The sequence below is a fragment of the Rattus norvegicus genome, chromosome 4 (assembly GCF_021556685.1).
Source record: "Rattus norvegicus strain SHRSP/BbbUtx chromosome 4, alternate assembly SHRSP_T2T, whole genome shotgun sequence".
In the NCBI taxonomy this organism is placed as follows: Eukaryota; Metazoa; Chordata; class Mammalia; order Rodentia; family Muridae; genus Rattus; species Rattus norvegicus.
The window spans coordinates 111,695,851-111,713,359 of NC_141537.1; the positions used below are offsets into that span (position 1 = coordinate 111,695,851).

At 38.5% G+C, this 17,509-nt stretch overlaps 1 pseudogene; it reads left to right on the forward strand.

The window, feature by feature from the left end:
- The window catches only part of LOC147994920 (fatty acid-binding protein 5 pseudogene), a 70,847-nt pseudogene that overhangs the window by 37,660 nt on the left and 15,678 nt on the right, over positions 1-17,509 (forward strand).

Sequence of the window (17,509 nt, forward strand, 5' to 3'; positions counted from 1 at the left end):
GGGCAGAAGCAAACTAGAGAATTCTTACATCATAATAAAGAGATGGCACAGAGGTTAAAAGCACTTGCTGTTCTTGTAAAGGACCTATGTTTGGTTCCTAGAAGTCATGAGAGAAGAGTCACAGACACCTGTGTCTCCAGATCCATAATCTCCAACTCCCCATCTCATCAGACGTCTTCCTCAACGTGCACGTGGCTACACATTATTGTAGAAATTACAAATATTTAAAGTCCCAGCCAGGGGGTTCTACCCTACCTTTGGTTATAGAGTTCCCAGGTAAAGGACACACTCACAGCCTTAATATTTACAATAAGCCTTAAGCAGCACAAGAACTGGGTAGCTGCCTACTCGCCATGCTGTTAGAATCTATTTTTCCATGAATAATTCTGAATTATGGAATTACTATATTCGATCTGGGCTGTTCCTAGCTCCAACTGGGCAGCTCTCATGGCCACATTTTCTTGACACTTAATCCATGGTAGCTCTCCTTTCTCCTCACCTGCACCTGTCTTCCTTATGGTCCTTCTCTCTCTCCAAGCTGGGGAAACCTTATCTCCCCGTATGTCTCTTCTGCCCACCTATTTGCTGTTGGCATCTTTATTTACCAATCAGAATTAACTTGGGGGCAGGTTCACAGGGGCTACCTGCAGACTCCAGATCTTGGGGGGTGTGCATTTAGTATTACAATATACAGTAAAAGAATAAAACCTCAGCAGCATATGTCTTAGGGATAACCACCTAATTACTTTTTAAAAGAATTTTAGTTTGATGTGGTGTTCATGCCTTTAGTTCATTCCACTGCTGGGGAGGCAGAGGCTGTATATCTTTATGAGTATAACGCCAGCTCACTACGTACAGTGACTTATAGGCCAGTCAAGACTACACACTGAGACCATTCTTGCCTTTAAAAACAAACAAAAAACAAATGTAAAAGAAAAATGCTGTTTTGATGAAAAGACACAAGAGTCAATTGCATCTCCTCATAGTGACTCAAGGAAAACATCTCTCTTAAGGTTGTTTTGCTAAGAATTGTCTAGGAGGGCTGTGACCCAGCACAGAGCAAAGGGTGTTCAAATTCTTTTTAATTTGGTCATGCTTGCCCTTAACCCTTCTGCAACACATTAGGAGTTATTTCTCCTTCAAACCTGAAAATTCAAAAAAGGGAAATTTTCTGACTTTCCTAAGAAGCAAATTGCATGATTCCAATTTTTTCAGGTGACACATGAATATTCAAGTTATCTGCAAGCCTGAGTAATAATCATGGAAAAAGAGGCAAAAGGGTTGTAAGAGACAGAAATTGGAGAAGAGTGCTATAAGAGAGTGTTTTCTGGACAGGACTTTACCCAGACCACTCCTTATATGATTTTTTTGTATAAGGTCTGTACAAAACCAATTCAATCCATAATCCACTTTTCTCTCAGAAAGGAGATGTTGGTAGTTGATGGCTGCTGAAGAAGGGAAAATCAAGTTTTCTTTAGGATGTGTTGTTTGCTGAGTTGCACTTCCTCCACCAAGCACCCTTAAATCCATCAATGTGCAAGATGTGACAATTGGACTCAGCCTCAGCATATTAAAGAAAAGGACTTAGCGTTTCAAGGAAGACAAGGTTGGTTAGGTCTGGAAGAAGGTGATTGGGGAAAGTAGGAGACAGATATAATAAAAGTACATTATATACATGTGTGAAATTCTTAAAGAATAAAAAGTCATTATAAAAAGATTGTTTAAATCATATAAAGATCTGAAAATGACATCAAAAGCCCTACTACTTCATAAGGTAAATATTATATGTAAGTATTTTCTACTAAAATATTTGCATTAAAGTTAAAAATGAAACTTCCTTGTTTCCTTGTGATGCTGAACTCTGTATTCGTTACTTCAGTATAGCTTCAGTCAAATATCTGGTTAAACCAACACAATGAGAAAAAGTCTTATTTTACTTTAGTCTTGTTTATTTATTTTTATGGGTGTGCCTGCATGTATGCCTGTGTACCATATGCAGTCCTGGTGGCCAAGAAGGATAAAAGAAGGCATCGGGTTTTCTGGAACTTGACTAGGCCATGTGGTTTCTAAGAATCAAACGTGGGTCTGGTGGAAGAGCAGCCAGTGCTCCTTTATACTGAGGCACTTCTGCAGTGCTGGGCAAGTTTCACTCATGGTTTCAGGTGGCTATGGTTGGGCAGGCCCAGTGGAACAACATAGTTCAACAACAAAGCAGAGAGAGAATGGGATGTTGATGTTTGCCTCCATTCTTCTTTTTCTGCTTTGTTACTAGATTCCCAGACCAATGGGCAGTTCTGTTCATATTTGAAACAGCCTCCTCTCTCAGTTACTCCTGGAGATGCTCTCATAAGCACATCATAGAGGTGAGCTGCAGCAAACCACTGAAACTGACGATAAATGATGACATAAATTCCATTTATAAATTCAATGCATTGACTATGTTCAGATTACAGGAGTCTAAGATGTAATCTGGAACAATCTACATAAACCCTACAATAGCTAGAGAGATGGCTCCAAATTTAAGAGCATTTGCTGCTCTTAGAGAGGACTCAAGTTCAGTTCCCAGCAACTACTTGTATGCTCACTACATTCTGTAACTCTTCTTCCAGGTTATCTTCTTCTTAAACATGAGAGTTTAAGAAATGGAACTGGTTGCAGACAATGCCTGTTCATTGTCATTGTCAAGGAGAAATACCTTGAGTCCTGTGCTTTAGTACCTTTTCTGCTTGTATAAGTTACTGAGATCAGAATTTATTCAGAGTAAAAGTAGAGAGAGAGAGAGGGAGAGAACATTATTAGCACTCTCTGTCCTAATCCAAAGGACAATGTGAGGCTCTTGAACCATGGCAATAACCTTACTGCCCTCTGTTCTTAATGCCTTACACAAGAGCTGGTCAAAAAATATACTCTGTTAAATAGAAAGATCCTTGATATTACTAAGATGCTAATCACAAATATATATTTACATCTGAGTCTTATAAGCAATTTTGCTTTCGTTGCGTATGGGATTCAAGGCTCCGTGGACATTCTCATAATAAAAGGTCTAAGTTTTCCTTAAGTGAATTGATCTATTTGCATTTATAGTCATTTCCTTTTCATTACCAACCCTCAGTACTTTATTTTATTGGAAAAATGTATCATTCTATACAATGAACTCTGGGACTCAGAAATATAGCAATTAAAATAAATCATCTTTGGTGTAGTTTGATATTACAGGCTTTTGAAGGACAGTTTCACGATACTTCTTTTATTCCCACTGAAAATAACGCATCTGTCCTCTCAAAGTAATTCCCCCAATTTGCTTTATTTGCTGACATTCTGTGGTATGGAAGTGCTTCTCTGCATTTGTTTCACTATAGGTGTTTCAACCTTTTTCCTTTTTTTCCAATAGGAAGAGTCACACAAAACATAAACTTGCTGTATTACAAGCAGATTCTAGCACTGAGAAGGTAAGGTTAGCATGCTCAGACCCTGAACGATCATTTTAGTCTCCAGATTTTAATTGTTGCCTGAGCAGTAAAATCTAATTTTTCCTAAGAAATATGCAAGAAGTTTGTATAACAATGCTCCAAGGTTATAAAGAGCACACAGTAGAGCAGAATCTGCAGTTCAATGTCAACATTCCTTGGGGAGACTAAAGTCTTTCACAAAAGAAACAATGCTGAGTGTATTTCAATTTACCATAGCACTAATTTGGCATACTTTTAAACACTTAATAAAAAGCATACAAAATAACTCTATTTTAGGTTTCTTTTGCCTGCTTAATTAATTCAAAAATAGGAATAAAATGGTTTTAAAGGTTGAATGAATTGCCGAATTAGTAGTAAAATAAAATCAAACTTTTGCTTTTATGCAGAACGTTGTGGATTAATTTTGCCTTAGCCATCATTGTTTGGGTCTGTTTTTTACTGATATATGTGAAATATACAGAGGAAACTCACTGTGACATTTGTATGTATTCTTATAGGGAGACTTTAAGGAGAGAAAAACAATTTCAGTTTTGTAGCTTTTGTAATATGAGTAATTTATAGTTTTTATGGTGAACTCACATAGAAGTAAAATGAAGGGACCATTTGTGATCTCTTACCTAGATATTGTCAATGTAAATACCACACTGTAAGCAATGCCCTGATTCTTAACAAGAATCTAATTGAGCCTTGTTTATCCCAGTTACCTATATGTCAAAGTTCAATGATGAGAAAATGGGTCACAATGTCTAAAAGCATAGAGAATTACATGGGAAAGTGATGTCCCCAATCCTTGAATATCTTGTAGGCTATATAAATAGTCCAGAGTGGTGACTACCACTCTCTGCCCATACACATTAAATTTTAAGTAATGACTCCTTATCTTTTAGTAGTTCGGAGTTCCAAGAGACAGCTAAGATGTTGTGCAAAATAGTTTTGAAGAACATTTTAAAACCATTTATTTGCAAAGCTTTGTGAAGGTGATAGAGAATAACAAAAGACACTGGAACATTCTGGGGTTATGAGGGTCTCTTGACACTATCACTAAGTAGGAACCAGCAATGTATCTGTCATATCTAAAAATAGAGTAATGTGTGGGCAGAGAGAATGCCCTGAAAGGGAGACATAGGCAGGTGATAATGATCGCAGAGGAGCTCAGAAGAAACACAATGACTTCAATATGTCTCCTTTCTCCAACCCTCTGTTTCCATCCTTCATTGACTAAGTACCCCACCCAAATGCTGTTGATATTGAGCATAGCCTGGTGTATAGGATAATAACTGCATAGAAAAGATCATAGTCTAAAACGTCATTCCCATGTTACACAGTTTATCTAAGCTTACTGAATATATGGTAGAGGCTAGAATGTTTGTCTTAAACTCAGGAACGCATATTAATGTCTTGTAATGCATAAGCATAATGACTATTTTAAAAAGCGTGTTCTTCCCACACTTACCCTCACAGGTCATTTTCTTTCTAGATTTCAAAGTTGATCTCTCTCTCTCTCTCTCTCTCTCTCTCTCTCTCTCTCCCTACCTCCCTCCTTCCCTCGCTCCCTCCTTCCTTCCCTCCTTCCCTCCCTCCCTATTACTAACATATTCAGTGGCATGTACTGTGCACATCCCAGGACAGAGGTTCTGTGCTATCTCTGTGGTTTAACTTGAACATGGTTAGTCCTGTCACTGAAGCACCATGGAGAGTGACACACATCTGTTGTGTTTTAAAACTTCCAGATGGCATGAGGAAGCGCATGAAAGACCAAAGGATGGGTATCATGAAAAAGCCAATACTGGAGGGTAACTCATGTTTTTTAACAGTGGTATAGGAAAATTATCCATTTCCACTAAACTTACATCCCTTTCTCTCTATATATCTCTTTTCACTATCACCCAAGCAAAAGAGCACAGAAACCCCAGAACTATTGATTGAATTTAGCACAGCTTAAGTTCTCATAAGAATGTAGTCTCCCTTGAGAGACTGCCCAGATCAGATTGGTCTATAGCAATGTTTGAGAGGGGGTTATCTTGATTTTTAATTGGTACAGGAGAATCCAGCTTACAGAGCACGATCTGCACTATTTCCTTATTATGTGCTCCTGAGCTATATAAGAAAGCTAGCTTAACACCAATCAACAAGTCAGCCTTCAAACTTCCTCCATGGTTTCTACTTCAAGCTCCTGCTTGACTTCTTGTTCTAACATCACTTAACATTGGACTGTAACTTGGGACATGAAATAAATTCTCATAAATTGCTTTTGCTTTTAGTGTTTGTGGCAATATTGTAATGAAAGTTCCTGTAGCATTGTTCTAGGATTAAAGTAGGTGATGGTTGCTTGAACAGTCAATTATCCTCTGTCTTGTTTGGAACATAGATCTAGTCTTTTGTAAAAACAAACAAGATAAAACAAACAACAACAGCAAACATGAGGTATATGTTATTTTCTTAAACTATTGCCTAGTTTAGATAAAGAGGAATATTTGAATATGCCAGGTTCAGGGAGTCAAATTTGTCAATGGTCACACATGACATAGTTTTAGCAGATTAGAGTAAGGTGTCAAGTCTGTCCCTTTCCTACTACAACAGAAAACAGTAACTTTCTAATGTGTGTGTCTGAACACATTTTGAGAACTCATCTATTTTAACACTTCTATTCACACATCCCATTGCCACATTTGTTGTCTGTCAATCATCTCAATTAAATTAATTTAATAAATTAAATTAATAGGTTCCTACTTAAATGTATTTTTGTTTGGTTGGTTATATTGTTGTTAAAAGTATACAAGAAAACCTCACAATTACTGTATTTCAGGAGAGTTATAAGATAAATTCAATCTCCTGAGCTGGCTTTATTTGAGTGCTTAAACATCACCATAGATTTTCCTGTAAGCAATGACTTAGCCACAGAATATGCCCATGGTGTATGTTCTGTTCACCTAAAACAGTTACTTTAAAGCACCCATTTTGGTGCATGTGGTCTATAGCTGTGTGATTCCTAGAATTAAGTTGATATCCTAGATATGAAGCCCATACCATGACCATATATAGGAATCACTTGATTGAGTGCTTTAGTTATGTGTTTCTATATTTTTCACATTTGTGTAACTTTCAGAACTGACTCATTATTAAGAATTTGTTAACGTATGCAAGACAATGGTAGGTATTTTATTTTCTTGTAATGATTTTAGGTTTAAGAGTTCTTTCTTTGAAAAACTAGTTTGCTACTTCACCGTCTCATTTCCAGACTCTTGGAAATAAAATCGGTGATAACTATAGTAGAACTCAATGAGTGACAACAATGACAATGAAGAACACGCTGCAAATCTTCATCAACGAGGTGTGATTGCCAAGGTCAATCTTTGTGAGCTTCATGATTCTGCCTTTCACATATGTAAAATATTGATTTAATCATAGTACAAAATGTAGCTCATCCTAAAAAGAAGCTTCCGAGATTAGTGCAAAAGACTCAGCGTCTTGACTGAATAGGAGTGGCTGCCACATCGGTTCCACATTGAGAAGGAGAACTTCGAATACCAGTGCAAAACAGTGGTTCTCATTTTGAAGGGAACTAAATAATGTTTCTTCATTTCCATATTTGTGAAATAATATTATTAAAAAGTAAATATATTTTATAGTGTAGATACATTACAAGTTTTTATTTCAATTTAGACATATTTCATGTTTTATTTGAAGCATTGTCTATTTATTGAGGTTGTTGAAGCACGAAGAAGTCCCCAAAGTAAGTTTCCTCAAAATATGGTGATTGATTGCTACCTTAGAAACTGTGAGTAAGCTAGGGTATCGTCTGAAGGCTCTTGGTTTATCCTCTGTCCATTTACCTTCTTAAGGGATAGAAAGATGACCTATCATCCTCATTACCTTCTTATACTTAATATTATCTTTGAAAATGTTATCAAAGGACCAGATAATAGATGGAGAAGAGGTGAATCCAAACCTTCTGACAGGGTTACTATTTAGAGTGTCCTATGGAAGCTTCAAAATTCATCTGTTTCGCTAGGTAAAGTACAAAATCACTAACACTGATATTTTGTTAATGTAGACATGTTACTACCAGAACACCTAGACAGTGTCAAAATGATATGTCATAAGCACTGTCATTTAAAGTTAATCATAAATTTTCACAATCTGGGTTGTATGTGTTTAAAAGACTCTGTATGCATACATGAAATTCTCAGAAAATTAGTTAAACTCATATTTTTATATTATCAATTCCAAATATCAAAATGTATTTGAACTATAATAGCAAAACATAATACATGAACCATACTGAATGTTTGTGTTTTCAAAAAGACAGATCAGTTCATAGGCAGCTACATTCATAATGTCATTTCTCAATCCACTCAACCTATCACTTTCTAGAGATGAGAAGATTCTTTTTGCTTTCTTTAAAACTGTTCCACTTATGTAAATAAGTTTGCAGAAATTTCAAAGATAATAGCTTATGATTTCATTATGATTTTTGTCTTGTTAATTATGGTTGGCTAAACATGAAAACCATGTATTTACAAGTAATATATTGAATTTTTTTGTTCAAAATTTCTATTTCACTCAAGTGTATGTGAATGTCTGTGTGTAACCTGTGCCCATGTGTCTAGGAATCATAGAAAGTATTATGAATACTGCAGAGTATCAGATGTCTTGAAGCTGGATAAACAGGTGGTTTTGAGTTCCTAAATATGGTTACTTTTAATTTAATATAACTCTTTTATGCATATATTCATATGTAATCAATATGACCCCACAGACTTCTACAGGAGATGAAATCAGTTGTCAAATATGACCTACAATAGGCTATCTGATGTTGGATATCCTAGTTTAATATCTGTACTTGTAATTAAAAAATTGTAACCTGAAAAAACAACCTAAAGAAAAAAGAGTTTATTTTATCTCACCACGCCAGATTTCAGTCCACCATTGAAGTCAAAATAGAAGGAAGTTGAAATGGCTAGTCAGATCCCAGTCAGATTCAAGGGAAGAAAAGAATGGATACATGCTCGCCTGTACTTCTTTTTATCCTGGTAAGATGGATTGCCTGTCTTCCAAATGATACTGCTCATAGTGGGCAGGTCTTTCATATCAATTAATATGAATAAGACAACTTCCCACAGACCAGTGTGAACCTGACCTAGACAATCCCAGATTGTGTCAAGTAGACAGTTCACACAACCTGTTACACTGTGGTTGGTATTCATTAATAGCCCTGTAAAAGGAAGTTGATGTGAAGTAGCAAGGTGGTGTTGGTTTTCTGCACTCTGTTGAAACAGAATGCTCAACTTGGAGACCAAAGGAAAGCAAAATACAATGTTAGAAAGAAATAAACAAATATAGAGGAAAATGTCATCAATATGCTATTACCTTTATCCTTGATATCGTTTATTTTTTAAAGTCTCGTGAGTTATTCATATATATATATGTATATATATATATATATCTTGTAAATGTCTGAGAGTTTTTTTTTGTCTTTTTTTTTGTTTTTTTTTTTTATTAACTTGAGTATTTCTTATATACATTTCGAGTGTTATTCCCTTTCCCAGTTTCCGGGCAAATATCCCCTTCCCCCCTCCCCTTCTTTATGGGTGTTCCCCTCCCCATCCTCCCCCCTTGTCGCCCTCCCCACAACAGTCTAGTTCACTGGGGGTTCAGTCTTAGCAGGACCCAGGGCTTCCCCTTCCACTGGTGCTCTTACTAGGATATTCATTGCTACCTATGAGGTCAGAGTCCAGGGTCACTCCATGTATAGTCTTTAGGTAGTGGCTTAGTCCCTGGAAGATCTGGTTGCTTGGCATTGTTGTACATATGGGGTCTCGAGCCCCTTCAAGCTCTTGCAGTTCTTTCTCTGATTCCTTCAACGGGGGTCCTATTCTCAATTCAGTGGTTTGCTGCTGGCATACGCCTCTGTGTTTGCTGTATTCTGGCTGTGTCTCTCGGGAGAGATCTAAATCCGGCTCCTGTCGGCCTGCACTTCTTTGCTTCATCCATCTTGTCTAATTGGATGGCTGTATATGCATGGGCCACATGTGGGGCAGGCTCTGAATGGGTGTTCCTTCTGTGTCTGTTTTAATCTTTGCCTCTCTCTTCCCTGCCAAGGGTATTCTTTTTCCCCCTTAAAGAAGGAGTTAAGCATTCACATTTTGATCATCCGTTTTGAGTTTCATTTGTTCTAGGCATCTAGGGTAATTCAAGCATTTGGGCTAATAGCCACTTATCAATGAGTGCATACCATGTATGTTTTTCTGTGATTGGGTTAGCTCACTCAGGAAGATATTTTCCAGTTCCGACCATATGCCTACGAATTTCATAAGGTCATTGTTTTTGATAGCTGAGTAATATTCCATTGTGTAGATGTACCATATTTTCTGTATCCATTCCTCTGTTGAAGGGCATCTGGGTTCTTTCCAGCTTCTGGCTATTATAAATAAGGCTGCAATGAACATAGTGGAGCACGTGTCTTTTTTATATGTTGGGGCATCTTTTGGGTATATGCCCAAGAGAGGTATAGCTGGATCCTCAGGCAGTTCAATGTCCAATTTTCTGAGGAACCTCCAGACTGATTTCCAGAATGGTTGTACCAGTCTTCAATCCCACCAACAATGGAGGAGTGTTCCTCTTTCTCCGCATCCTTGCCAGCATCTGCTGTCACCTGAGTTTTTGATCTTAGCCATTCTCACTGGTGTGAGGTGAAATCTCAGGGTTGTTTTGATTTGCATTTCCCTTATGACTAAAGATGTTGAACATTTCTTTAGGTGTTTCTCAGCCATTCGGCATTCCTCAGCTGTGAATTCTTTGTTTAGCTCTGAACTCCATTTTTTAATAGGGTTATTTGTCTCCCTGCGGTCTAACTTCTTGAGTTCTTTGTATATTTTGGATATAAGGCCTCTATCTGTTGTAGGATTGGTAAAGATCTTTTCCCAATCTGTTGGTTGCTGTTTTGTCCTAACCTCAGTGTCCTTTGCCTTACAGAAGCTTTGCAGTTTTATGAGATCCCATTTGTCGATTCTTGATCTTAGAGAATAAGCCATTGGTGTTTTGTTCAGGAATTTTTTTCCAGTGCCCATGTGTTCCAGATGCTGCCCTAGTGTTTCTTCTATTAGTTTGAGTGTATCTGGTTTGATGTGGAGGTCCTTGATCCACTTGGACTTAAGCTTTGTACAGGGTGATAAGCATGGATCGATCTGCATTCTTCTACATGTTGCCCTCCAGTTGAACCAGCACCATTTGCTGAAAATGCTATCATTTTTTCCATTGGATGGTTTTGGCTCCTTTGTCAAAAATCAAGTGCCCATAGGTGTGTGGGTTCATTTCTGGGTCTTCAATTCTGTTCTATCTGTTTGTCTGGTCTATCTGTTTGTCTCTGTACCAATACCATGCAGTTTTTATCACTATTGCTCTGTAATACTGCTTGAGTTCAGGGACAGTGATTTCCCCTGAAGTCCTTTTATTGTTGAGAATAGTTTTAGCTATCCTGGGTTTTTGTTATTCCAGATGAATTTGCAAATTGATCTGTCTAACTCTTTGAAGAATTGGATTGGTATTTTGATGGGGATTGCATTGAATCTGTAGATCGCTTTTGGTAGAATGGCCATTTTTACTATATTAGTCCTGCCAATCCATGAGCATGGGAGATCTTTCCATCTTCTGAGGTCTAATTCAATTTCTTTCTTCAGAGTCTTGAAGTTCTTATTGTACAGATCTTTTACTTGCTTGGTTAAAGTCACACCGAGATACTTTATATTATTTGGGTCTACTATGAAGGGTGTCGTTTCCCTAATTTCTCGGCTTGTTTCTCTTTTTTGTAGAGGAAGGCTACTGATTTATTTGAGTTAATTTTATACCCAGCCACTTTGCTGAAGTTGTCTGTCAGCTTTAGTAGTTCTCTGGTGGAACTTTTGGGATCACTTAAATACACTATCATATCATCTGCAAATAGTGATATTTTGACTTCTTTTCCGATCTGTATCCCCTCGACCTCCTTTTGTTGTCTGATTGCTCTGGCTAGAACTTCAAGAACTATATTGAATAAGTAGGGAGAGAGTGGGCAGCCTTGTCTAGTCCCTGATTTTAGTGGGATTGCTTCAAGTTTCTCTCCATTTAGTTTAATGTTAGCAACTGGTTTGCTGTATATGGCTTTTACTATGTTTAGGTATGGGCCTTGAATTCCTATTCTTTCCAGGACTTTTACCATGAAGGGGTTTTGAATTTTGTCAAATGCTTTCTCAGCATCTAATGAAATGATCATGTGGTTTTGTTCTTTCAGTTTGTTTATATAAAGGATCACGTTGATGTTTTTCCGTATATTAAACCATCCCTGCATGCCTGGGATGAAGCCTACTTGGTCATGGTGGATGATTGTTTTGATGTGCTCTTGGATTCGGTTTGCCAGAATTTTATTGAGTATTTTTGCGTCGACATTCATAAGGGAAATAGGTCTGAAGTTCTCTTTCTTTGTTGGGTCTTGTGTGTTTTAGGTATAAGAGTAATTGTGGCTTCATAGAAGGAATTCGGTAGTGCTCCATCTGTTTCAATTTTGTGGATTAGTTTGGATAATATTGGTACGAGGTCTTCTATGAAGGTCTGATAGAATTCTGCACTAAACCCATCTGGACCTGGACTCTTTTTGGTTGGGAGAACTTTAATGACTGCTTCTATTTCCTTAGGAGTTATGGGGTTGTTTAACTGGTTTATCTGTTCCTGATTTAACTTCGGTAACTGGTATCTGTCTAGGAAATTGTCCATTTCCTGCAGATTTTCAAGTTTTGTTGAATAAACGCTTCTATAGTAAGATCTGATGATTTTTTGAATTTCCCCTGAATCTGTAGTTATGTCTCCCTTTTCATTTCTGATTTTGTTAATTTGGATACACTCTGTGTCCTCTCGTTAGTCTCACTAAGGGTTTATCTATCTTGTTGATTTTCTCAAAGAACCAACTTTTTGTTCTGTTGATTCTTTCTATGGTCCTTTTTGTTTCTACTTGGCTGATTTCAGCTCTGAGTTTGATTATTTCCTGCCTTCTACTCCTCCTGGGTGTATTTGTTTCTTTTTGTTGTAGAGCTTTTCGGTGTGCTGTCCAGCTGCTGACATATGCTCTTTCCTGTTTCTTTCTGCAGGCACTCAGCGCTATGAGTTTTCCTCTTAGCACAGTTTTCATTGTGTCCCATAAGTTTGGGTATGTTGTACCTTCATTTTCATTAAATTCTAAAAAGTCTTTAATTTCTTTCTTTATTTCTTCCTTGACCAGGTTATCATTGAGTAGAGCATTGTTCAATTTCCACGTATATGTGGGCATTCTTCCCTTATTGATATTGAAGACCAGTTTTAGGCGGTGGTGGTCCGATAGCACACATGGGATTATTTCTATCTTTCTGTACCTGTTGAGGCCCGTTTTTTGACCAATTATATGGTCAATTTGGAGAAAGTACCATGAGGAGCTGAGAAGAAGGTATATCCTTTTGCTTTAGGGTAGAATGTTCTACAAATATCTTTTAAGTCCATTTGGCTCATGACTTCTCTTAGTCTGTCTACGTCTCTGTTTAATTTCTGTTTCCACGATCTGCCCATTGATGAGAGTAGGGTGTTGAAGTCTCCTACTATTATTGTGTGAGGTGCAATGTGTGTTTTGAGCTTTAGTAAGGTTTCTTTTACACATGTAGGTGCCCTTGTATTTGGGGCATAGATATTTAGGATTGATAGTTCATCTTGGTGGATTTTTCTTTTGATGAATATGAAGTGTCCTTAATTATCTTTTTTGATGACTTTTAGTTGAAAATTGATTTTATTTGATATTAGAATGGCTACTCCAGCTTGCTTCCTCTGACCATTTGCTTGGAAAGTTGTTTTCCAGCCTTTAACTCTGAGGTAGTGTCTGTCTTTTTCTCTGAGGTGTGTTTCCTGTAGGCAGCAGAATGCAGGGTCCTCGTTGTGTATCCAGTTTGTTAATCTATGTCTTTTTATTGGGGAGTTGAGGCCATTGATGTTGAGAGATATTAAGGAATAGTGATTATTGCTTCCTGTTATATTCATATTTGGATGTGAGGTTATGTTTGTGTGCTTTTCTTCTCTTTGTTTTGTTGCTAAGACGATTAGTTTCTTCTTTCTTCTAGGGTATAGCTTGCCTCTTTATGTTGGGCTTTACCATTTATTATCCTTTGTAGTGCTGGATTTGTAGAAAGATATTGTGTAAATTTGGTTTTGTCATGGAACATCTTGGTTTCTCCATCTATGTTAATTGAGAGTTTTGCAGGATACAGTAACCTGGGCTGGCATTTTTGTTCTCTTATGGTCTGTATGACATCTGTCTAGGATCTTCTGGCTTTCATAGTTTCTGGCTAAAAGTCTGGTGTGATTCTGATAGGTCTGCCTTTATATGTTACTTGACCTTTTTCCCTTACTGCTTTTAATATTCTTTCTTTATTTTGTGCGTTTGGTGTTTTGACTATTATGTGAAGGGAGGTGTTTCTTTTCTGGTCCAATCTATTTGGAGTTCTGTAGGCTTCTTGTATGCCAATGGGTATCTCTTTTTTTAGGTTAGGGAAGTTTTCTTCTATGATTTTGTTGAAGATATTTACTGGTCCTTTGAGCTGGGAGTCTTCACTCTCTTCTGTACCTATTATCCTTAGGTTTGATCTTCTCATTGAATCCTGGATTTCCTGTATGTTTTGGACCAGTAGCTTTTTCTGCTTTACATTATCTTTTTCAGTTGAGCCAATGATTTCTATGGAATCTTCTGCTCCTGAGATTCTCTCTTCCATCTCTTGTATTCTGTTGGTGAAGCTCGTATCTACAGCTCCTTGTCTATTCTTTTGGTTTTCTATGTCCAGGGTTGTTTCCATGTGTTCTTTCTTGATTGCTTCTATTTCCATTTTTAATTCCTTCAACTGTTTGATTGTGTTTTCCTGGAATTCTTTCAGGGATTTTTGTGACTCCTCTCTATGGGCTTCTACTTGTTTATTTATGATTTCCTGGAATTCTTTCAGGGATTTTTGCGCTTCCTCTCTGTAGGCTTCTACTTGTTCTCTAAGGGAGTTCTTCACGTCTTTCTTGAAGTCCTCCAGCATCATGATCAAAAATGATTTTGAAACTAGATCTTGCTTTTCTGTTGTGTTTGGATATTCCGTGTTTGCTTTGGTGGGAGAATTGGGCTCCGTTGGTGCCATGTAGTCTTGGTTTCTGTTGCTTGGGTTCCTGCGCTTGAGTCTCAGCATCAGATTATCTCTAGTGTTACTTTGTTCTGCTATTTATGACAGTTGCTAGACTGTCCTATAAGCCTGTGTGTCAGGAGTGCTGTAGACCTGTTTTCCTGTTTTCTTTCAGCCAGTTATGGGGACAGAGTGTTCTGCTTTTGGTCGTGTAGTTTTTCCTATCTACAGGCCTTCAGCTGTTCCTGTGGGCCTGTGTCTGGTGTTCACCAGGCAGGTCACTTGCAGCAGAAAAGTTGGTCTTACCTGTGGTCCCGAGGCTCAAGTTTGCTCGTGGGGTGCTGCCTACGAGCTCTCTGCGGCGGCAGTAACCAGGAAGATCTTCGCTGTCGTTTCTGGGAGCCTCCGTGCACCAGGGTTCCAGATGGTGTTTGGTGTTTTCCTCTGGTGTCAGAAATGTGTGCAGAGTGCAGTCTCTTCTGGTTTCCCAGGCGTGTCTGCCTCTCTGTAGGTTTAGCTCTCCCTCCCACGGGATTTGGGTGCAGAGAACTGTTTATCTGGTCTGTCCCTTCAGTTTCCGGAGGTGTCTCAGGCGCAGGGGTCCTGCCGCTCCTGGGCCCTCCCCCACGGGAACCCAGAGGCAGTATACAGTTTCCTCTTGGCCAGGGATGTGGGCAGGGGTGGGCAGTGTTGGTGGTCTCTTCTGCTCTGCTGCCTCAGGAGGCCCTCCTGACCAGGTAGTGAAGTCTCTCTCCCACAGGGTTTGGGAGCAGAAAGTTGCTGCGGGCTGGGATCCGTGGGTTTGGGACTCCTGGTAAACACAGGAAGTGCCCGGTCCTAGAGGAATTTTGCCTCTGTGTGTCCTGAGTTCACCAGGCAGGTCTCTTGCAGCAGAAAAGTTGGTCTTACCTGTGGTCCCGAGGCTCAAGTTTGCTCGTGGGGTGCTGCCTAAGAGCTCTCTGCGGCGGCAGCAACCAGGAAGATCTCGAGATTTTTTTCTATTGAAAAGAAAAACATCACGACTAATGAGTAACTAACTTAAACTCTCATATGCTGAGATGAATCAATCCTAAGTAATTAATAGTATCCCTAGTTGCACATTTTGATTTTGACATTAGCTCATGTTTCATCATCTCCAGGCTGTCTAGGGAATGGTCATGCTTATTTATCAAGGTCTTTTAATCTCCTTTCTGTTCTAAGAAACTTATACTTTGCAAATTTTTGCTTCTGTTCTCCCATTCAAGACCGATAAAAGGGACATTCATTCCTGTGTGTCTACAAAGCAGGAATATCCTGATAATTTTCACTTGACTTATTACTTCTTTTTTTCTTTTTTTTTATTGGATTTTTTTAAAAATTTACATTTCAGATGTTATTCCCTTTCCTGGTTTCCTGTCCATAATTCCCCTAACCCATCCTGCGTCCTCCTTCTTCTATGAGAATGTTCCCCCCGCCATCCTCCCACCCCTTCCCACTGCCTTCCCCTGACATTCCCTTACACTGGGTAGGTTGAGCCTTGGCAGGATCAAGGGTTTCTCCACCCATTGGTGCCCAACAGGGTCATTCTCTGCTATATATGCAGCTGGAGCCACGGTTCTGTTCATGTGTACACTTTGGATGGTGGTTTAGTCCCTAAGAGCTCTGGTTGGTTGGTATTGTTGTTTTTATGAGACTGCAAGCCCCTTCAGCTCCTTCAATTCTCTCTCAACTCCTCCAATGGGGACCACATTCCCAGTTCAATGGTTGGCTTTGAGCAGCTGCCTGTGTATTTATAATTCTCTAGCAGAGCCTCTCAGGAGACGACTTATTACTCTTAATGGTATAATTTGGACTTTACACTTTAATTTTTATTGATGCTTTTTCTCAATGGCTAAGAAGCAATTGTCTTTTGGAACAGTTTGAGTAAAGTGAACCATGCATTTTTCAAATATGATGTCTGCTTCAAGCAGAACCTCCTGTGAATCAAATGTTTATTTTCTGATTCTTTTTTTCTTGTGGTAACTCACTTCTCCTACTTCTCCTGACTCTTCCTAATTGCGCAAGAACATTAACTTCTCAATATGGTTCCTTTCAACCCAATATTTTAGTATATTGAGACAGACCTTAGAGACTATAGGGGCAAGCTCTCAAGCCTTGATTTTTACTGTTCACTTTGCAGATTTGCTTAACCTGATGTCAGTTAGCTACATGAATCTTTGAGCAGCCAGAATAGCTGACATAAAAACCAATGTGGTAAAGTAGCTTCTGCTCATATATGGCCGTAAATATTAATTATTTGTACACTTCTATTCTAAGTGAAATGCCTCCTATTTCTTCCATCTGGAAGTAGAGTACATGGATACTGCTACTTCCCTAAAATTAACTGGTTTCTGAGGGTTTCTTTTGAGGTATGATGTGTGCGTGTGTGTGTGTGTGTGTGTGTGTGTGTGTGTGTGTGTACGTGCACACGTGCCTGTGTGTACCCACTCCGTGGTGTTCATATGGAAGTCAGAAGACAACTTGTAGGAGCTGCTTCTCCATCCACTATATGAGTTCTGGAGTTTGAAGTCAGAGCTTTGGACTTGAAGGAAGAGGCTGAGTCATTTTGCTGACCCATATGCTATGAGATTTAAGGAACCCTATTATACAATTCTTTGGCTTCTTGTTGCATGTGAAGTGCTAATTCAATGTGCATGCAATTTGTAACCACCTGAAATACTGAGAAACAAATACATGATTTCTTTGAGCAAATTAAAAATCTAAAAGGTAGTAAGAGTCTTTATTCTCAAGATTTCTTTGTGTTACACAGAAAATATATGAACAGTTCAAAAAGCAATTTATACAAAGGCTATGGTTTATGTTGAGTCATCTGAAGATAAAATGATGAAATTCTACAGTACCTGAAGAAGCATT